A 19,474-nucleotide genomic window follows, 5' to 3' on the forward strand; every position below is an offset into this window, starting at 1 on the left:
CCAAAACTTTCCCGGTGTCAAAGGGGTCATCCGTGGGCTGTAGGTGCTCCTTCATGCCGTGACATGCGTCCCATCACTCTGCAAACATGCGAGAGCTGGTGATAAGGGTGCAGAGAGGTATTTGTGCACTTTTCCCTTGGTTACTGCTGTGAATTAAATCGCTGTTAGCAAAGTTCGAGACAGCAAACACAGCCAAAGGTTGTCCACACACAGCAGCCAGACTAAGCCAGAGGAACAGACAACACGTCTTGGCATGGGGCTCACTGACAGCGGGGTTTCACTAAAATGAGGAAATTAGCAAGATTCAAAACCGATTTTGAGGTGGGTAGTGCTGAAATCTGGCATTTACCCTGAGTGCTTGTGAGACTGAGAAGGGTTCCCAAGCAAAGGGCTTGGAGGAGTGGGGTGCTGGCACTGGCGCAGAACCCCGGATCTCGGTCACCTCAAGAAACTCAGTCCTCAATCTGCTTCATCTCTGGAAAAGAACAAAGCGTGAAAATCATGCCAGATGTGTCCAGGGCTCCCTTTGGAGGAGGCAAATAGCCGCTCCGTACCATCCTGCTTGTGATTACCTCGGTGGTACAAATTTGAGAGTGTTCAGTCCCTGCACGATGGAAACGGCCTGGAACTATCAGTGCAGATGCAAGCAGGCAGCTTTGGATAACGGCCTGTTCTAGGCAATTGCACAGGAGAAAGATTGTGCAGGTATTTAGGTACAGTGACCTGAAATTTTATACTCACCTCTGGCAGCAAGTTCACTCTCTGTTTGTCCAGGTTCTTCCTTGCGTGTCTTATTAATGCTGGCAGTTTAGGTGATTTCTTTATCTGACAATGATTTGGAAAGCTGCTTAATGGCATTTTCTTTTCATAAACACATACAAATGTTCATGATAAGGAAGCTTAATGCTCTTTTGGCAGTGCTGGCAGTGACCCACATCATCAGTGGCTCCAAGAGAGAAGAGGGGGCTCTCCTAGCTGTGGAGCTCCCAGGGCATGGGAGTCCTGTATTTAACTTAAAAATGTGTCAGCGCTACTTTCAGTCTGGTTCTGGGATGGCCTGGAAGAAATCCCAATTCTCTCTGGATTTTACTGGACGGACTGGGAAGCCTTTGGTGGGAATCTAGAGCTAACAACCTCCCACCTTCGGGCCATGAGAAGGACCACGACGTGCTGCTTGCCTATGGTTGTACAAGAAATCCTTGGTTTAATCTGACTAAACAAACCCAGAAAAAAGACCAGAGGGCACCTGCTCAGAGCGATCAGCACACATTTTACCTCCTCTCATTTCCAGTTCCACCTGCCATCGCTTCCAAGACCAGACCACAGGGAATGGTGAGGGTGATAGCCCCAGACATTTGCTCTGCTGCTCCCTTCCCATCCAACCTCCAACCATCCTGTAGGTCTGGAGCCTCCGAGGCAAGACTCAGCTCGGCATTTTTGGAGGGCTGGTGCTTTGGTGATGCCTTCGGCTTCGGCAGGGGGAGCTCCACACAGCTCCTTCTGCCTTGCAGCCAGCTGATGGGTACGAGCATGTGGCCGATGTAGCCCTGTGGTCCCCAGCAAAGTCTTGTAGTTTATTTTTTTTTAATAATTGGTTGAAAACAGAAGTGGTGAGATACTAATAGGCCAACTCCCATTCTTACCCCTGCCATCAGAGTGGTTAAAAGAGTGTTTACCAGTATGGTGATAGGCACTTTATATATATAAATATAAATATAAATATATATATATTTGTATAGCCCTGTGGTCTCCCCAGTAGAGGCATGACAGTGGCAGGGCTAAGCTCTTGGATCACCTCTCTCCCAGCTTAGAGAAAAAAGAAAAAAAAAATAAGTACATTCGTCAAATTGTGGGCATGTTACAGGGACTAAAATGAGTGAGAGGTGCTTTGGAAATGTGTCTCCTAAGAGGAGTAGCACTCACATGGGTTTCACTGCCTGCCTCTTTCTTTTTGCCTTTAGGGAAAATGACCTGCTGGGTGGAAAAGCTGAAAGGCTCGTAGTCAAAAACCTTGGGCTCAAATCTCTTTTTCTCCACAGAAAGCTCTGAGCCCCCCCGTTCCCTGAGGCTCGTTGTTCCTCCTGTGGAACAAGGTCAGGAACGTTTGGGGCAGGCTCCTTCTCCTCCAGTATTTCAACACCTCCTGGCACAGCGCAGCGCCGGTGTCACGGTCATTAGGTGTCACTACCATCTCCTAACAAACGGAGGATGAACAGGACGTGATGAGGAGTACGAGGCGTCTCTTGTGCAATTTCTGTTGGACCTGCACACTGCATGGATGATGATCCTGTGCTCCGTTCCCAAATCCACAGCTCTATTCGGGGCAAGGAGAAACAACGGGCTGGGCAGTGCACACCACAAACAAAACCACATGTAAGGTGAGGGGTACAGACTTCTCTGCGTGAGGGGGAGCAGATGTACAGATATTTGTGAGGTTGTGCTTGGTTCGTAACAGTACACATGCAGAGAATGGGTTAATTGGGGTTTTCCAGTTTCTGGAGGCTGGTAGCTGCAAGCCTCCTGAGAAACAGCATCCCCACCATGCAGGAGTAGCCTGCACATCCAGAAGGTGTCCAGGCAGGAGGAGATGCAGCTGAATCAGTGCCAAACGCCCAGCGATCCTTCTGCCAGGTCCCTAACGCCAAGCCATCTGCTCCACGTCCATCCCTTGCCATGCCAAGGGTTTGTCTGGCCTCGGCAGGAGAAGGGCTCTTCCCACGTCCTCCTTTCTGTCTGAGGAGCACCATCAGGAGCTGTCGGGTCTCTGGCCACTCTTCCTGGGTGGAAAGTGGTTCCTGGAAGGAGGTTCCTCCCCCAGGCATCATGTAGTTGCACCACCGATGGTGCCACGTCTCCCAAATGGCAGGCAATTCGCCTGATGTTGGGCTTTTCAGCGAGCGAGGTTTTCTCCCCTACATGAGCTCCTATCAGCAGGGTTTCGCCTGCGAAATCCAAAGCATAATTGGCTGCGGAATGCCAGAGGATCCCCCTCCATCTGCTGCAGTCCCGTGCCCATTTGCCCCTTGGAGAAGCACGAGTAATCTTCTAGAGCTGTGCAGTTTGCTTGTTTTCACTCCTGAAATAGGTTCTGATTTTATTATCCAGATGCCCAACTGTTCACCCTCTGATGTTTTCCTAGGATGTTTGTGGCTGAAAACCACCTGAGATTGCAGTGCCCATACCTGTGGTGGGAAATTCACAGGGCCTAGGCAGCTGCGAGGCCAGCTGGCATGGCCATGTAGAGGATATTAAGGTCTCCTGGCTTCCCCGAAAGGGGTCAGCTTGATGGGTGTCAGTCCCTCTGCTAACTCCTGAGGTCTGCCCGGGAGAGTTTGGGCAATGCTAGCTGGCCAAGGCCAAAACTGCTCTGGCTCCGACTTTTAAGTGTGGATGAGCATTTGTGGTGCCTGGGCAAAAAAAGTGGGCAAAACCACTATTGCCAGTGGGTCTGGGCAAAAAAGAGGGCAAAACCCTCCTATAAAGAAGCAAAGAAGTCATTCTATTTATACAACATCCTAAGAGTAGGAGAGCTGACCGAAGCTGACTTAGATGTTGTTTCCCACTTAACACCCATCACCTTCCCAGGACAGCTCTCCCCAAACCCCAGCGATGTAAGTCTGAGGATTTGATACCTGGAGAGCGAGCAAAATGAGACCACAGAAGGACAGAGGCTGCCAGGACGTGATGGAGCAGCCATGTGTACCCAACGTTGCAAACAGGCTTGTTCCTCACCTCTAAATTGCCATAATAAATTGTTTTTAGCAGAATATAGATTTAGTTGTTATTTGGTGGTGGTAGTATGGTGGGGTTTTTTTGTTTGTTTGTTTTTGTTTTCTTTTTAAGGGATTTCTAGTGAAGCTTTCCCATTTTGTCATAAGGAAAGGGGGATCAGAATCACGAGACACTACATAATGTCCATAAATCAGAAATTTATCATGTTTTTTTGCAAAGCTTTTTGTCTTTTCCACCTCTATATTTTTTTGTTTTGTTTTGTTTTTTTACCTTTCATTTCTCAATTAGGGAAATGTCTGGACAATGAAAAGGGAACTTCTGGGCTGGTTTTCTCCTCAGCTCGGGGAAATCATTCCCAGGAGGAGAACTGGCCAAAGATAAACCTGCAGGTCTCTGTGCTCTCGGAGTGTCTTCATGGCTGGCCATCCAAAACGTGCAGATAGTTCGGTGCCAAAGTTGCCTGCAATTATTCTGACAGAGCGAGAACAATTGCTCTGGTACGAACTGTCCCCGGAGCTTTCTCCAGCACTACTACCCATGTGGGAAGTTGTTCTGACATCTGCTTTTGGCTTTTCCAGAAATTGCTGGGGGGAGAAAAAAGCTTGAATTCTACAGAAAATATCGTCGTTTGTAACATCAGCTAATGCCTAAGAGGCATCCATCAGCCTAATAAGGGGGCTGAAGAATCTTTTGTATATTGACGTGTTCTTAAATAATCGTGACCTGATTGATTAGGTGGACAAAGAGGTGTTCTGAGAGCTGTGGACATCATTTAACATGTGGAACTGGTGGTGCAGGCTTGGAAGAGGCATCACAGTGTGGCCTTGCTGTTCGTTTTTGGGGTCCACGTCTGCCTTCTAAGAAGCCTTCTACTGCCTGAAGTAAAGGGAGCCCCAGCTTGGAAAGAGAGAGAGAAGAAGCTGATGGCACAGAGGAGAAACCCCCGTGGTTATAAATATTTTCCATTAGACAGCAGCCTGAAAAAAAAAAAAAAAAGGAGCAGGGGGGCATTAATGAAATGATCTTGACCTGCACATGGTTTTAAGCGGAAAGATAATTAAACAGCCATTTATGCAGTGACTGCAGTCTGTAACAGAGACAGCTCTGATTTCTCTGGGGTCCAGAGGAAAGCATTATGTCATTCAAGTGAGCAGGGCTCTCCTTCCACCTACTCCTGAAAGAGCAAATGAGGATAATGTAAGCTGATAAAGCAAACTGCTTCTGATCTGATTTTTTTTTTTTTTTTTTTGGTTACTATTTAAAAGCTGCAGTGCTTTGAAAGCATAGTTCTGGGTGTTTTTTCCATGGGATATGGATCGAGTTGTTTGTGTCCCAGGAGGTGCATATGCTGGGGTAATTCTTCATGTCTTCAAAGCTGGGTTCTTGGGGGTCTGACCCAATTTAGGAACTTACCAGATCATTCCGGAGAAAGCTGCATCATGAATTGCCTCTAGAAAAGTATAAATTAAAATATCTTCTAAACTAAAACCTCTTGGGCTTGATAGAGATTTGATGAGGGCTTCTGCTTAAAAGAGAGAAAAAAAAAAGGGGGTTATGTTAGAAGATAAGAACTGCCATGTGAAACCTGGCAAGCTGCCCTGTAATGTAAGAAATTGCAGCCTGTTTAACTATTAGTTCCTCACTACAAAGTGAACAGGATTGCCATGGTTATTAAGGGGCTTAAGAGTTCATTTAGTCCACCTTTACATTCTCTGCACATCCAAATTCGTTCTTAGCCATGGGGAGCTTGAAGGAATGACAAGTTTCATAGAGCATCCCCCAAGAGAGGACAGGAACAGTGAGGGCAGCTCATGTCTAATTTAGAACGAGCAGGGAACAACAGGTTTTGTAGAAGAGTAGAGGAGCAGCAGCTGCAGCCGACCTCCTTCTTCATCTGTGGACCCTCCTTAGCCACCAAGTCATCGTCTCTATACAGCAATTGTGCTTCCCACAGCTGCATTTTCCTACAAACACCCATAGATTTGTGCTCTTCGGGTTACAGTAAGCATTTATCTGCACATTTCTCTCTGTGTCTACAGGTCCCAAGAGCTACACAACTGTGGGAAATGGCACATAGCTTTAAATGTCAGGAACAGGATTTGCATCTTGGTGTTGTCAGTTCAGCAGTGACTGCTAAGGTTGCGGTGAGTGTTTCAGATCAAATCTGGATAGGATGAATTAGGGTTTCCCAGGATGAGTGTAGTAGATTGAGGCCACGTCTGAAAAATTGCTCGTCAGGGAAAAAGGATGCTCAGCACGGGATTAAATGTTCTCTCTGTTGGATATTCAGAAATGAAAACCTTTCCCTTCGGAACCCAATTAATGGTTGCAGTTAATAAAGAAGAAATGGGCAGAGTACCCACGCTTATATGTGACAAAGAGATTAGCAATAGGGTAGCCCAGCAGGGTCAGCCAGGCTCCTGCATGCTGAAATGCCTTTTGTTCCCCTCCCTGTTGTAGGGAGTGGGATAAATTCAGAGCAATGAATTGTCATTTTGGAAATCAAAAAGGACAGGGAGAAAGCGAGCACTGGAAAAAGTCAAGCCGTGCCATAGCTCGCCATCAAGTCTCTGTAACTGTAAGATCAGAGGCAAAGTGGAGCTGCTATTGTAGAGAGGTGGATTTGCAGAGTGTGCAGGAACAGACACTGATGAATATTTTGGTTTGGTATTCAGGAATAAGTAAGGCCAGAAAATTGCAAATAACTGGAAAAGGCCTCACTGAAAGTCAGTCCCAAAGAAGGAGAGCCTTATTTAGAGAATAGAGTAGAGTAGAGTAGAGTAGAGTAGAGTAGAGTAGAGTAGAGTAGAGTAGAGTAGAGTAGAGTAGAGTAGAGTAGAAGAGTTCGTTTGGAAGGGACCCACAAAGTTCATTTAATATTACCCTTCCCCAAATTCAGAACAGGGGCTCATAAAACTGGGATTAAACAACAGGAATTTCTCAGGAATCTGGTAAGTGGGGGATACACTACAATCTGAGAACAGCAAGCACTATTACAGTTCAGAGCGAGAACAGAAATTATCCAGGCGAGTATGATCTGATCTCAATATTATGCAAGGCTTTGGGAACAAACAGGCAAACAAGAATACAAAAGAAAATGCATCAGGGGTTCTCAGCTGAATAGTTTTCAACAGACCAACCTGATGAAATAGCTTTTTAGCAAAGAGAAGGCATCAGATCTTATCAAATGCACTTCAGTAAAGACTGTTAGTTTGTGAAAGACTACATTAAATGAAGTGTGTAGGGGGAAGGGGGGTGTTAGTAAAGGCACTGTAAATTGGCTGAGGAATAACCTTGAAAGGGAACATGTCGCAGGGGGGCAGTTGCTGTGAAATTTTCTTATGGGTCATTCTTCTTAGAACAAAAATTCAAGTATGAAAAAGCAATGTACTGGACCCAAATCTAGTGTATTCCATCAGTACAGAAACAAAAAAAAAATAAAGAAAGAAAAAAAAAGATTAAAGTAACATACAGCAAGAACTGGGTTGTCATGAAGACTGGAGTAATATGAGATGAGATTCACAGTGTAAAAAAATCATGAAATTCACTGTGTAAAATTGTTTGTGGTGTGAAATTGTTGTTCGAGTGACAGAAGACTAAAATCAAGACTCTGTTCTTGCAAATAGCTCATCGCCAGAACAGGCAAACTAAGAGCTGTCTTAGTCTGGTCACAGGAGACCTCTGGAGAAGAGCAATGCAACAGGGACTTCGAACTCCAGAAAGAAGCAAAGGAGGACTCATGCCTTTATTGGGATCTTTCTTGCACTGAAGAGCCCCAAACCGGTCACAGGATTCCAGATGCAGTCCCCAAGAGCCAAACAGATAGAAACAGCCCCTTCCCTTCACCTACTGGCCATGCTTTTACTGATACAGCTCAGTATGCAGTTGGCCTTGACTGCTGCAAGGATTCACTGCTGACTCACATCAAACAGAATGTAGGTTGTTGGTGATGCTGCTGGAAAGAATATATTTTGGAAAAAGGATGTAGATTTATATAGTAAAATGTAGGAAATGTCACCCTGCAGGAGGATAAGGGGCTTATCAAATTATCGGGGAGTGATTCCATTCAGGGTGTAACTGTTTTCACAGGGAAAATCAAAGGAGAAAACCAAAAATCAAAGAGAGCTGTTTAACTGAACAGAGAAAGGCATAACCTCCTGATGCTGCTGCTTCTCAGTTAGACAGACTAAACTTAGAAAGAAAGCTTAGTTCTTAAGAGTGAGAGTAATTATTAACAGAAGTAGTAGTGTCTTCATTTGCTGGAGATGTTCAACTCGTAAGTGGATGCCCTTTGCCAGGGGAAATTGTCACTGAGTGCAACTCCACAACTTATGAAGTCCTGCAAATCTGGTTATATTTAACGATGATTCTTTCTTTAATACCGGTAAATGTTGCCATCTTGAGCTACCTAGAGGGCATCCATACTCTAACTTAAGCAGGGCTGTACTCCTAAATGGTCGGCACAGTCCTGAGCTGTTGTGGCCCAGGCCATCTAGTTTCACCAAATCCCTCTTCTGAATTTAGTAAGCCAAGAACAGTGGAAAAGGGAGGTCCCCTGAGCACCACAAGCCACAAAATATATATATATATCATGTCTTGTTGAAAGAACTAAATGAGTTTTTTTACGTACTTGTTTACAACAGAAGGATGTCATGGAAGCTTGTTGGTGCCTGACACCCTTGAAAGGGAATGGGATGGGATGAGATAAGATGGGATGAAATCATAGACTCATAGAATATCCTGAGTTGGAAGGGACCACCAAGTACCATCAAGTCCAGCTCCTGGCTCCACACAGGACCACCCCAAAACCAGACCCTATGTCTGAGAGCATCGTCCCAATGCTTCTTGAAATCTGGCAGCCAGGTGCCGTGACCACTGCCCTGGGGAGCCTGTCCCAGTGCCCGACCACCTCTGGGTGCAGAACCTTTCCCTAACCCCCAGCCTGACCCTCCCCTGTCCCAGCTCCATGCCGTTCCCTCGGGTCCTGTCGCTGTCCCCAGAGAGCAGAGCTCAGCGCCTGCCCCTCCGCTCCCCTCGTGAGGGAGCTGCAGGCCGCCGTGAGGCCTCCCCTCGGCCTGCTCTGCTCTGGGCTGAACAAACCCAGGCACCTCAGCTGCTCCTCACACGCCTTCCCCTCCAGACCCTTCATCACCTTCGTAGCCCTCCTTTGGACACTCCCTAATAATTTTATGTCCTCTTTATACGGTGATTCCCAAAACAGGCCACAGTACTTAAGCTGAGGCCGCACCAACACAGAGTAGAGTGGAACAGGATGGGATACAATAGGATACTTTTATTACTGCCCTCCTCCCTCCTTGTAAATGTGCCCAGCATAAATTATTACAGGTGAAATACAAAGGCTGTAGCTTAAAACCAGCAAAGAGCATCATCATTTCACTTCCTGGATATTTTATGTCTGGTTTTAAAGAGCTGTCGAGGTACACACTTTCTAAACCTGCATTCATTGCATCTGTCTTTCCTGGAGCACCTAATGAGCAGTACCGTACAAGTCTAATTAATCTGACAATTATCATTGCCGCAAGTCCTCAGTACCTAATGCTCTAAAGCAGGCGTATTGCTAGACCTAGTCTATGCTCACTGCTATGCATTTTGGGAAAGAGTCACAAAAATTGATAATTGCAAAGTAAGGAACAAGGGAAAACAGGCCCAAAGTTATATTAATAATGAAGGGCTCTACATTTCTTATTACTGCTCTGGAAAATATTTAATTTACGGGTACAGAGGCAGCCTGTGTAAACAATACGAGGATCACAGAGGTCACTATTCTTACCAGGAACAGGTTGGAAAGAAATAAGCCCCATGAAATATCTGCACAAGGTGGCTGGGTGATTCGCCTGAGGGCAAACGGTCCCAGAATTGCTTAAAAAAACCTGAATTACATCAAGGCTACATCATATCTAATTTGAAAATACAATGAAAAATATGCTTTGTGAAGAAACATAAAAGATCCTTCCCCTCCTCTGCTGGCTCTTCTCCAGCTCTGTTGTTTCTCCTGTGGTACGGAGTGCTTCAGCATCTCCCAGCACTGCTTTCTTTTGTCTACCCTTAGACTCACCCGGACTCATCCTTTCCAGCCCTCGTGCCTTAACTCAAAGGAAGAAATTATAGCGGTTGGTTTTGCATCCAGAAAAGATGAATCCATGCAAACATTGCAGCTCCTCATGCTGAGCCAACATTAGCAATGAGTGGTGGTGTTTATTTGTATTCAAATGTGAGTAGCTTGACTTAGGGATTCCCTGTTGAGCATTTATAGGAACATATACATTCAGTATCTGTAAAATAAAACGCGTCTAAAAAAAATAATAAACCAACAATTGCTTGTCAAGAAAAAAGGAAGCTGCTCAGCAGCTTAATTCAAGTAAATTGAATTATTCATTTAAGAAGCTTATGAATGGCCAATTGCTGAAATGAGCAGAGTTATTTCCTTGCAGTGATCATGGGAAACAAGAAAAAAATCAAGGCAAGAACAAACAGGAAAAGAAAAGAATGAAGAAGGGGACTAGGAAGGTATGAACGTGTAGTGTCAAATAATTGGGAGAAAGGGCAAATAAGGGGAAGAATGGAGAAAGATGGTAATAGTGTAAAAGAGAAGCAGAGGAGAGATTTGGAAGAGTCTTTCTCCGGTTTAGTCTTCAGGAATCTGAACATACAACAATTACGGCCTTTGGAGACCTATACTGTATTCAAAATTGTACCTCTGCAGGTTGCCCAGACAAGAATACTCTGAAGGCAGTAATTTTGAATTTTCACCTTCCACCTCTCTCTGTCCTCTCTAGCTTCCTAACTGTTGTGGTGGGCATGGAGAAAAACGAGAGAAGAATGAAGCAGTAAAGAAAATGCTTATGTGTGGGGGCCAGCTGAGATCTTGGCACGCCAGGAACCGAGAACAATACTCATCACAAACAAAGACAGAGATATTGGTACTTAGAGATGGATTCCTGATACAAACAGAGGAGGAACTCAAGCAAAGCCATCTTTGGAGAGGCTGCATTTGCTTTCTGGCGCGTGCAATGTCACTGCAACCTGCTGGACACACTCCCAAAGGTGCCCGGCGGCTGGGGCCATGTTCCAGCAGGCTTCACCTCCCAGCTCCCAGCCGCTTGCACCAATCTGGACACAAAGGGGCAATTCCCCCTCCTCCAGATCCAGCTGCCGGCACTCGGCCACCCAGCACCATGGGCTGCAGCCCTGCTCAAGCAGCAGGAGCTGTCTGGGGCAGGTTTGCTCTCCAGGGCTGCAGGAATCTGGCCTGGGCGTCCTTCTGATCAGGCAGTGGCTCTTGACACCATCTGCAAGGCACAGACCTGGCGGACAGCACTGGGGCATCAAATCCATCATAGGAAACGGTTTTCAGGTTGTGTTCATCCCCACTTTGTCAGTGACGTTCTTCAAGGGTCTTTTCCAACCTGATGCTCTACAACATTTTCATCACATTCATTTGGCCTTAGAGCTATTTGGGTATTTTTTCTCTCTCTCTCTCTTTTTTTTTCTTTCTCTTTTTTTCCGTCCATATTGATCATGACATTGGCCTAAAGGAAATGAAGGCAAAACGGTCTATGAACACGAGTTACTAAATTTCCAGTTACCATGGTGATGGCAGAAGGACATCTCAGAGGGCTGTTCTGAGTCCTGGACTATCCGGGGTCTTCATTACCAAATTGCATAATGGAATAAAGATTGTGCTTACTAAATTTGCAAACAGCAGGCTGAAAGGGACTGCAGCATGTGGGAGAATGCTGGTGAGCTGCATTGTTTGCAAAAGACGGGAGCAATCGTTGGAGAAGGTAGAGCAGGCAATACCTGGCAGTGCAGCAGTTCTGCAGGAGAGGCGTGGGATTGCACTGGGCAGCGAGGTGCACAGAATGGTACAATGTCATCCTGCTATGGAAACGGCAGAAATCGTTATTTCTTTGTATACGTATTAAGGGTTATCACTGCTCAGGCACTTAAACCGATCCATTTATTACTGCTGACTGCTAAACTTTCAGGTAGTGCACTGCTCGCTGTCTAAGCACCGTGTTCCAAGATGGGGTGGAATAGTTGCATAGAGTCTAGAGCTGAGAGGGTTAATGGACCAAGAAAATACAGTCTATAACAAAAATCTTCAATAACTGAGATCGTGATGATGAGAAAAAAAAAGTGGGAGCTGTGATGCCCTGCAAATCTGGAAGAGAAAGGTCATGGGATGGGGATTACATATGTTCTCCATGCCTACTGTGGGCTGGATGGTAAACAGTGGGCTTAAAGTGTAGCAATGACAGTTCCGTGTTGCATATAGGATAGGGTTCCTGTGGGATGGAGTACTTTGTACCATCCTTTATACCACTTTTTGTCCTAGTATTTGCAGAGACAGGACACCAGCAGCACGCACAGTGTGTGGCATGCAGTACCCTTAAGTTTGGTACAGTGACACACCAATTTTTGTCAGCGCCCATCCTCATAAATCCCAGCACTCAGATTTCCTTTCTGGCTGCCTCCAGACACTGGAGGTGAATTTTTCTGAAGTTCTTTTCGGGAGCACCTCTTTCCTGGAAGGTGAGAGTAAGTTTGCCATCACTGAATCTCATTTGCCACCTGCTAACGCCGCTGCTCAGGGCTGAGGCCCTCCTGCCTTGCAAACTCCTTGCGGGCAGCTTCGGTTTCACTGCCATGAATGACCGTAGCAGGGATCAGAATATGTGTGCCCCAGAAAGAAAGCCCACTTGGACCACAGCTCTGTCTGGAGGGTTTTTGAGGAAGAGGTGACGATGGTCAGCACATCCAGGCTCCCTTCTTCCCAGTGGCAGGGTGAGAGGGGACGACACAAGGAGCTACATTGAACACGGTCTCTGCTAAATTAATTAAAGGGGATTTGCACTCGTGGTTCCCACGGTGGCGGAGATGGGGACGTGGACACCAGGTCCTTCCCAAGCCGAGACCCTGACACCCTGTGGTGGTTCAGGCAGCTGAACACCACAACCGCTCTCTCACTCCCCCTCCTTAGATGAGGAGGGGAAGAAGTAAAGGAAAGAACAACTCACGGGTTGAGATAAGGACGATTTAATTAAAGGAAAAAAATAAATAATTATTAAGGAAAGATTATTATTAATTAAACAATTTAAACAATTTAACTAAACAATTAACAATTTAACTAAAGGGGAAAAAAAAAGGAAAGGGGAAAATGGAAGGGGAAAGGGAAAACTAAACAAAACAAGTAAAGGCTATGTGGAAGTGCAGAGGAAAGAAATTACTCTCTGCTTCCCACAAATGAGCGATGCTTGACCACTTCCTTGAAGCAGGGCCTCAACGCATGTCGCCAGTGTGTGGGAGGAGGACAGACGTTTTCACAACGAGAGCCCACCCCTCCCCTCTTCTTCCTTTTTCCATCTTTTATGGCTGAGTGTGACGTGTGGGAAAGGAATTCGCAGGGAGCTTTGCGCTGTCTCACACGTCCCTGAGTTAGAGATAATGAGGAAAACAGCGGTAGAACCAAAAATTTGAGCAAGGTCGAGATAAAGTGAATTGGCTACAGTGTTAAAGATGAGCTTTGGGCAGTGGCCAATTGCTGGCTGGCTCGAGGCGCGTGTCTGAGGGTCTCTAACCGACTGTAAGACGGATTCGGGCGCGTGGACAGCACATGGGGCTACGGGGGAGGTATATGTAGTAGTGAAAAAGGGCAATAAACGTCTCCTTGTTCAAGAGCCATCAGGAGTCCGCGTCGTGCATCCCTTCAGTGCCATCATATGGTATGGAATATCCCTTTGGTTGGTTTAGGTCAGCTGCCCTGGTGATATTTCTTTTCTCACATTTTTTGCCCACCCCCTAGGGGGGGTTAGAGGGAGTCCTGATGCTGCGCCAGCACTGCTCAGCAGCAGACACAACACTGGTGTGATACCACTGCTGTTTTAGCCACGAGTGCAGAGCACAGCACTGTATGGGCTGCTGCAGGGAAAGTTAACATCCCAGCACACACCCTTTCAGCATGTCCAGAGACTGGTCCAGACGGTGGGGGGAGAGCTATCGGTGCGTCGCATCCACCACTCAGCCCTGTTGCATAACTCGCCTCTCCTCCCAAGGTTGAGAAATGCAACCCTGTGATACCGATCTCGCTTTGTCTCGGGTCCCTCTGCCCCAGCAGATCTGTCCTATCTGTTCACCGCTGGTTCTTGTCACAGTCAATGATTTTCCTTTTATTTCCCTGTGATTTCCGACAGCAGAGCTGGGGAGGGCAGAGTTTCGCCACCATAGCGAGGTGCAGGGTGGAGGGGCAGGAGGGTGCTGTGCTGTGAACCGTGAGAGGTCTGCCAAGCAGCAGGACCTCCCCAGAGCCCTCCTCTCTGCTCAGGGACTCACTATAAATAGGAGGATCCCCAGCCTCGCCACTCAGCGGTGTCCAGCTCAGGCTCGCTCCGGCTCTTCTCCGTCCAGCCTCGCTGAGATCCCAGCTCGACCCCAGCCATGAGGTTCCTCTGCCTCGTCCTCGCCGTCTTCCTGCTGGTCTCCCTGGCCGCCCCAGGTAAGCGGGCAAATTGCACTGGAAAATAATTGGGAGAGTGGTGGGAGAGCCAGATGGGGGTCAGGGCTGCAGCACAGAGGAGTGTGCCATGCTTCATAGACAGCTCGGGGTCTTTATTGGCTTTAAAGGCTATTATTTAGTTGCACACATGTAGGCATCTCATCCTTAGGTTAGGCAGGTAGCTGCTGGTCTCCTGCAGATGTAGATGACTTGGTTATCCCAGGTTGCTTTAAACAGGGCTCGGTGTTCGTGTGCGGGCAACTGAGCAGCACCTTGCAGCTAGAAAATAGATATCCTTGTTATAGAAAAACTCACTTTACAATTGAAGTACTACAAAAAACACTTTTGGGTGTTTTAGATATTTTTGATGTCTTCTAGGTCCAGGTGAGCTGGGCTGTGGTGTCTCTGTTTCAGTCCAACGATGCCCCCTTTTGTGCCAAGCTGATTCTGAGGTTGTTCTCAGGATATTTCACATCCAGAACACTGCTCCCCCGCATACCCCTGCAGCAGGGTTCCCACTTCCCTCTTCAGTGACTCAAAGGGGGATTCTGGGCTCAGAAGGGTTCCCAGTCCAGTATCCATTCACTCAGGACATCATTTTCAAACAGTCTCCCACCTTGGTGACTAGTGCTTGGCACTTGATTTTTTTTTTAATTTTTTTTTCACCTTCTCTACTGCAGGTCAGCTTTCTGGTTGCCGCAGCAACCTTCCAGATTTGGAATACCAGCTCGCGTTTTCAAACCACTTTGGTGTTCCTCTCGCCGTTTTGCCATGAGAACACCGGTCCCCTCTCTTAAGGAGGGGAACACGATGAACAAATGTTGTCTTGCACAGATGAGCACCTCTATCACCAGCTGGCCCTGGCTGGAGAGCAGGGAACAAGGGCACGCTCCTAACCCAAGCACTCTCCCTCTGCTTTCTTCTTGCAGGCTACGGGCAGGTGAGGAAGTACTGCCCCAAGGTCGGGTACTGCTCCAGCAAGTGCTCCAAGGCGGACGTGTGGTCCCTGTCCTCCGACTGCAAGTTCTACTGCTGCCTGCCGCCCGGCTGGAAGGGGAAATAAGGGCTGGGCAAGGAGCCCCCGGGGACAAGGAGGCAGCTCGGTGGCTTTGGGAGCGGCTTCTCGACTGTCGAACCCAAGTGTCATCCCCTCCTCTCAATAAATAAAAAGAGACAAAAAGATGTAACTCCCATTTGTGTGTGGTGTGCTTACTCGCGTCCCGTGACCCCAGGCGGAGGGTTAAGATGGTTCCCTGAGCACAGCCCAAAAGGCCCGTTAGCAGCATGTCTCATCGGTGGGTTTTGCACAAAACTGATAGCAAAAGAGCTAAACATGTGGCGTTTTCCTCTTTTTTTTTCCCACAGATAATTTAGTCAATGGTGGGTGGAAAAAGGCTGGTTAGAATAACACCCCCCTGGGTGTCCTTTCCCCCCTGGGGCTGCATGGCAAAGCCCATGGGTTTTAGGGGAGAGAGAGCCATTTCTAACAGTGGGGCTCAAAAAATCAATATCCCTCCGAGATCCTGGCAAGCCTGTTGGTAGTAGGACCGGGTAGCGAGCAGGAAACGATGGGTGCCGTAGTCTGTCCTCCCTTCACCATGCCCCAGGGCCCTTGTCTAGAAGGACCTTTAGGGGAGCATTGCTCCTGCCCTCTGGTTCCCAAAGGCTCCTCTGCACCACCAGCAGCATCGATTGGGGTTGTTAGAGGGTTTCTGCGTAGGGCACACAGCAGCCTGTGCTGGTTTGAGACCAGCAGGTAGCCGAGCACCTCTGCCCTCTCGCTCCCCCTCCTGCACTGCCAATACACTGCCCTAGCAGGGGTTGTAAAGGGAAGATTTGCAGCATCCCTTTCTGTTACAACGATTATCTCCATCCTTATCCTGTCTCTCTGTAGCTACTTTCCAATTAGAAAACTGTGTCACTGTCTATGTGCCCTTCATATGATGCCCTTCTTCACGTTTTTGGGTCCTGGAAAAGAAACCACATTTTTCAATGACAAAGCAGAGACTACTATAAAGAACGTGCCTGAGCAGAGTAATGAAGCGACCGTGAATGGTTTTCATCTAAAACGTCCTCATTTTAATGCAGTCATTTATGGACCCCTCTCATTTAAAGCTTTCATGGTGCTCCACTACCTGAAAGGACAGGTATTTGGGGAGAAATTCGTGGTCTTTCCTATCTGGCAGCGAGAGTTAACTTGTGAAGTTGCAGTAAGTACCTGTTCAAACAGCACCATAAATTGCAGCTCCAAGAGAAAAGCTGCGTTTCTGAGCCCTGCTTCTGGAACGTGCAGGATGATAACAGATTGGATCCTGGTTGTAAGATGGTGCTTTTTATTTTATTTTTATTTTTTCCCACCATTTTTCTCTATGTCTTATTTTCAGTGAAATATAACAACTTCTGCAGAGACATTTTAGAGGAAACAAGCTGCACACAGCAGCAAAACCCACTTACCACACAAATCTGGAGATACCACACTGTCTGGTGCGATACATTTTAGAGATCTGTCTTTTCCCGTAGTGACAGTCCGTACATCTGCCCTGGAAGAAAGAGGAGTGCCAGGCATAATGAAAACGTCTGGTCCAATGACTCGTGTTAGCATGCCCATCTGCTTTGCTGTCACTGGTACCTACGTACAATCGCAGACAGCAATCGGGGCAGAATTGGCTTTTTGCACCGGGTCTTGGGCTTTTATGGCTGAGTGCAGTTTGTTTGAGTAGCAAAGCCATGACCCGTCAGGACTTTTTCCAGCTGAAGCTTCCCGACAAGGAGGAAACTGAAGGCTCCCGTTTCTCCCTCTGAATGGCGCACAAAGTCTCGGCACCTCTAACTCTTCCCTCTTCTTGCACGGGGTTACTAGCTGTCATTAGAAGAAGGCAAACGCTTTCTACCTGAAACAGGAAAATTAAAAAAGAGCAAGTAAGTGCTCTCAAAATTTCTGGCTAGAACTCCCCAGATTTATCAAGCTGTGCCCTGTAATGACGCTGTTCCCTGCTCTCTCTTCCTCTGCTGATTGCTTGCTTCCTGGTCTCTGCTGAGCCATGGAATAGCCAACGTAGAGCCATTCATTCAACTTATAAAATTAGTCTGATTTCTCCTATGTGCATCCCTCTACATCGACCTGTGCTGGATTTCATCATGGTTTATGAGCCAGCCACTCAAAACGGTGAGGTCCTGCCGCAGCCATCACCTTTATTACCCCGAGCAACGCAGTGCCAGCAGCAAATTTTACCATCTTTCCGTTCAACCCTTTTTGTGCATCTTTAATGAACAACTTTACCACTGCAGCCCCTGCAGTGACACCCCATGGATCTGCCCGTGACCTCCTTCTCCATCAATTTGGGCCCCCTGGTTCTGGCCCCTGCCTCCTCCCCCTGTGCGCATCTCCTAGTCCTTGAGGTTTTTTTTTGCTGCCCCCACCAGAGAGCTCCAGCAGGTTTTTAGGACAAGATTTTCCTGTCTTTCCCCATGTCTTATATTTGTTTCTGGCACAATCTTACCTTATCATCCTGTTGGTCCTGGACCCCTTTTAAGTTTCCTTCTTTCCTAACATAAGCATCTCCAACCTTTGCACAGCAAATCTCTATCCATCAATAAGACACGCTGCAGTCATAGGGCAGCTATTGAATCCATGAGTTCCTCTAGGACTTTTGGGGAAATCTCTCTGGATGCTGGAGATTTGTTGCTGTTTATTTCCTCCCTTCCACTGCCTTTTCATTTAAGACCAATCCTTTGACGAGTGCCCACAAAGGCTTGGCACGAAGACCTCCTTGCTTTCTCACAAGGTGAACACAGCTGCAAATATTTCATTTAGTTTCCACTGAGCGGTCTTAGCTTTTCTTAGCATTACTATTTTATCCATCTCCTGCCCTACACACTCTTCACCAAGCTTCTTTTTCTGATGTGTTTGAAGAAAAAAAATAATAATAAAATAAAATAAAAAAAAAGAAGACATATTTCAGGAGGTTTCTTTGCCTTTTGCAAGTTCTTCCTGCAATTCTCTGCTGAGCAGCTTTATTGCGTTTTACACGTTGTCAGGCACAGTTTATTATCTTTTCTTTTTCCCACGTTTGGACACAATTTCAGCTTCTTCCTTCTAACAATCTCCCTCATCCCACTGTTCTGCTATGACCTTTTCTTTTTGCTCTTTCTCAGGGCTTTTCTTTAATAGGTGTCATACATTCTCTCCGAGTCTCCAATATAGTGGCCTTAAATAGCTCCCAGGGTGCCTGCAAATAATCTGTTTGCAAGGATTTAACTCTTTTAGCTGTCCCTTTTGTCTTCTTTTTAACATTTCCCTCATTTTTATGTGGCTCCCTCATTGAAATTAAGCACAGAAATAGTGGCCTTTCCATCCCCTGTTGCTCCTGCAGAGGTGGGAACCTGATGCATGCTGCAGGGCAGCTTTCCCAGGGTAAAACTTTGAGCTAAGCCCAGAGGGTTAGCCAGCACCAAGAGCTGTCCTCTCTAATTTTGCATACCGAAAGAAGTACTGAGAAATTGCTTGTTACATCTTTGTCTCCTCCTGCTAGGTCAGTGAGCCTCTAACTGGTGTTTTCTCCCTGTAAACGTTTAAAACCCCTCTACACCAGTAATTTATCCACGCTGACTTTGTAAGGCCTAAGTATTCAACTACTACTCCAACAGAAGGTGCTTTCCAGGACCTAAATCTGCTTCTTGGCATAGCTGGAATTTATAACACGAACAGACTGAAATTAGAAAGATGCCCGTTTTTAGCAGAAATGGTGACCATGCTAGGGAAGATACGTTTTCTCTTTTCCTTGGGCATGTATTCCCACCTGAGTAACCTTGTTCAAAAAATATCCAAGGCACCCAGAAGAAATTGAATTCAGTGCAAGATCAGGCTGTCATGATCATGTGTGTGCGGTGCAGGAAATCTGATAATATATATATAATATATAAACTGATACATATAATACATAATCTGATAATGGGGTCTTTTTTCTTCACCCACCAAGGTCCTGCAGTTACCTTGCACTCACAGTGCCAACTTGGATCGCCCTGTCTGTCTCCCATGCACACATTAATTCACTTCTGGGCAACTTCTGGGTATAATCACCTCCGAGATGAGGTCTGGGCACAGTTTCTGAGGTCTCTGATCCAGATCCTGGAAGGCAGGATTGTGGCCTCCTACCCAACCTTGCGCCTTCACGCCCAAAGCACCGTGCGAGACGCAGCAGGTAACATACTGCCGACGCCACGCTG

The 19,474-nt window shown here is 46.8% G+C and overlaps 1 long non-coding RNA gene across 2 annotated transcripts; it reads left to right on the plus strand.

Annotated features, from left to right (window-relative positions):
* The first annotated feature begins 13,740 nt into the window (after positions 1-13,740).
* On the plus strand, positions 13,741-15,435 carry LOC308193688. Of its 2 annotated transcripts, XR_013949849.1 has the most exons (3): positions 13,741-13,755; positions 14,078-14,248; positions 15,178-15,435. It is a non-coding gene; the product is annotated as an uncharacterized lncRNA (long non-coding RNA). The 2 variants fall into 2 exon arrangements; XR_013949850.1 differs by lacking the exon at positions 13,741-13,755 and having other exon boundaries at positions 13,762-14,248.
* Positions 15,436-19,474: the final 4,039 nt, after the last annotated feature.

This window comes from Anser brachyrhynchus (genome assembly GCF_964034855.1).
Source record: "Anser brachyrhynchus genome assembly, chromosome: 3".
Classification (NCBI taxonomy): domain Eukaryota; kingdom Metazoa; phylum Chordata; class Aves; order Anseriformes; family Anatidae; genus Anser; species Anser brachyrhynchus.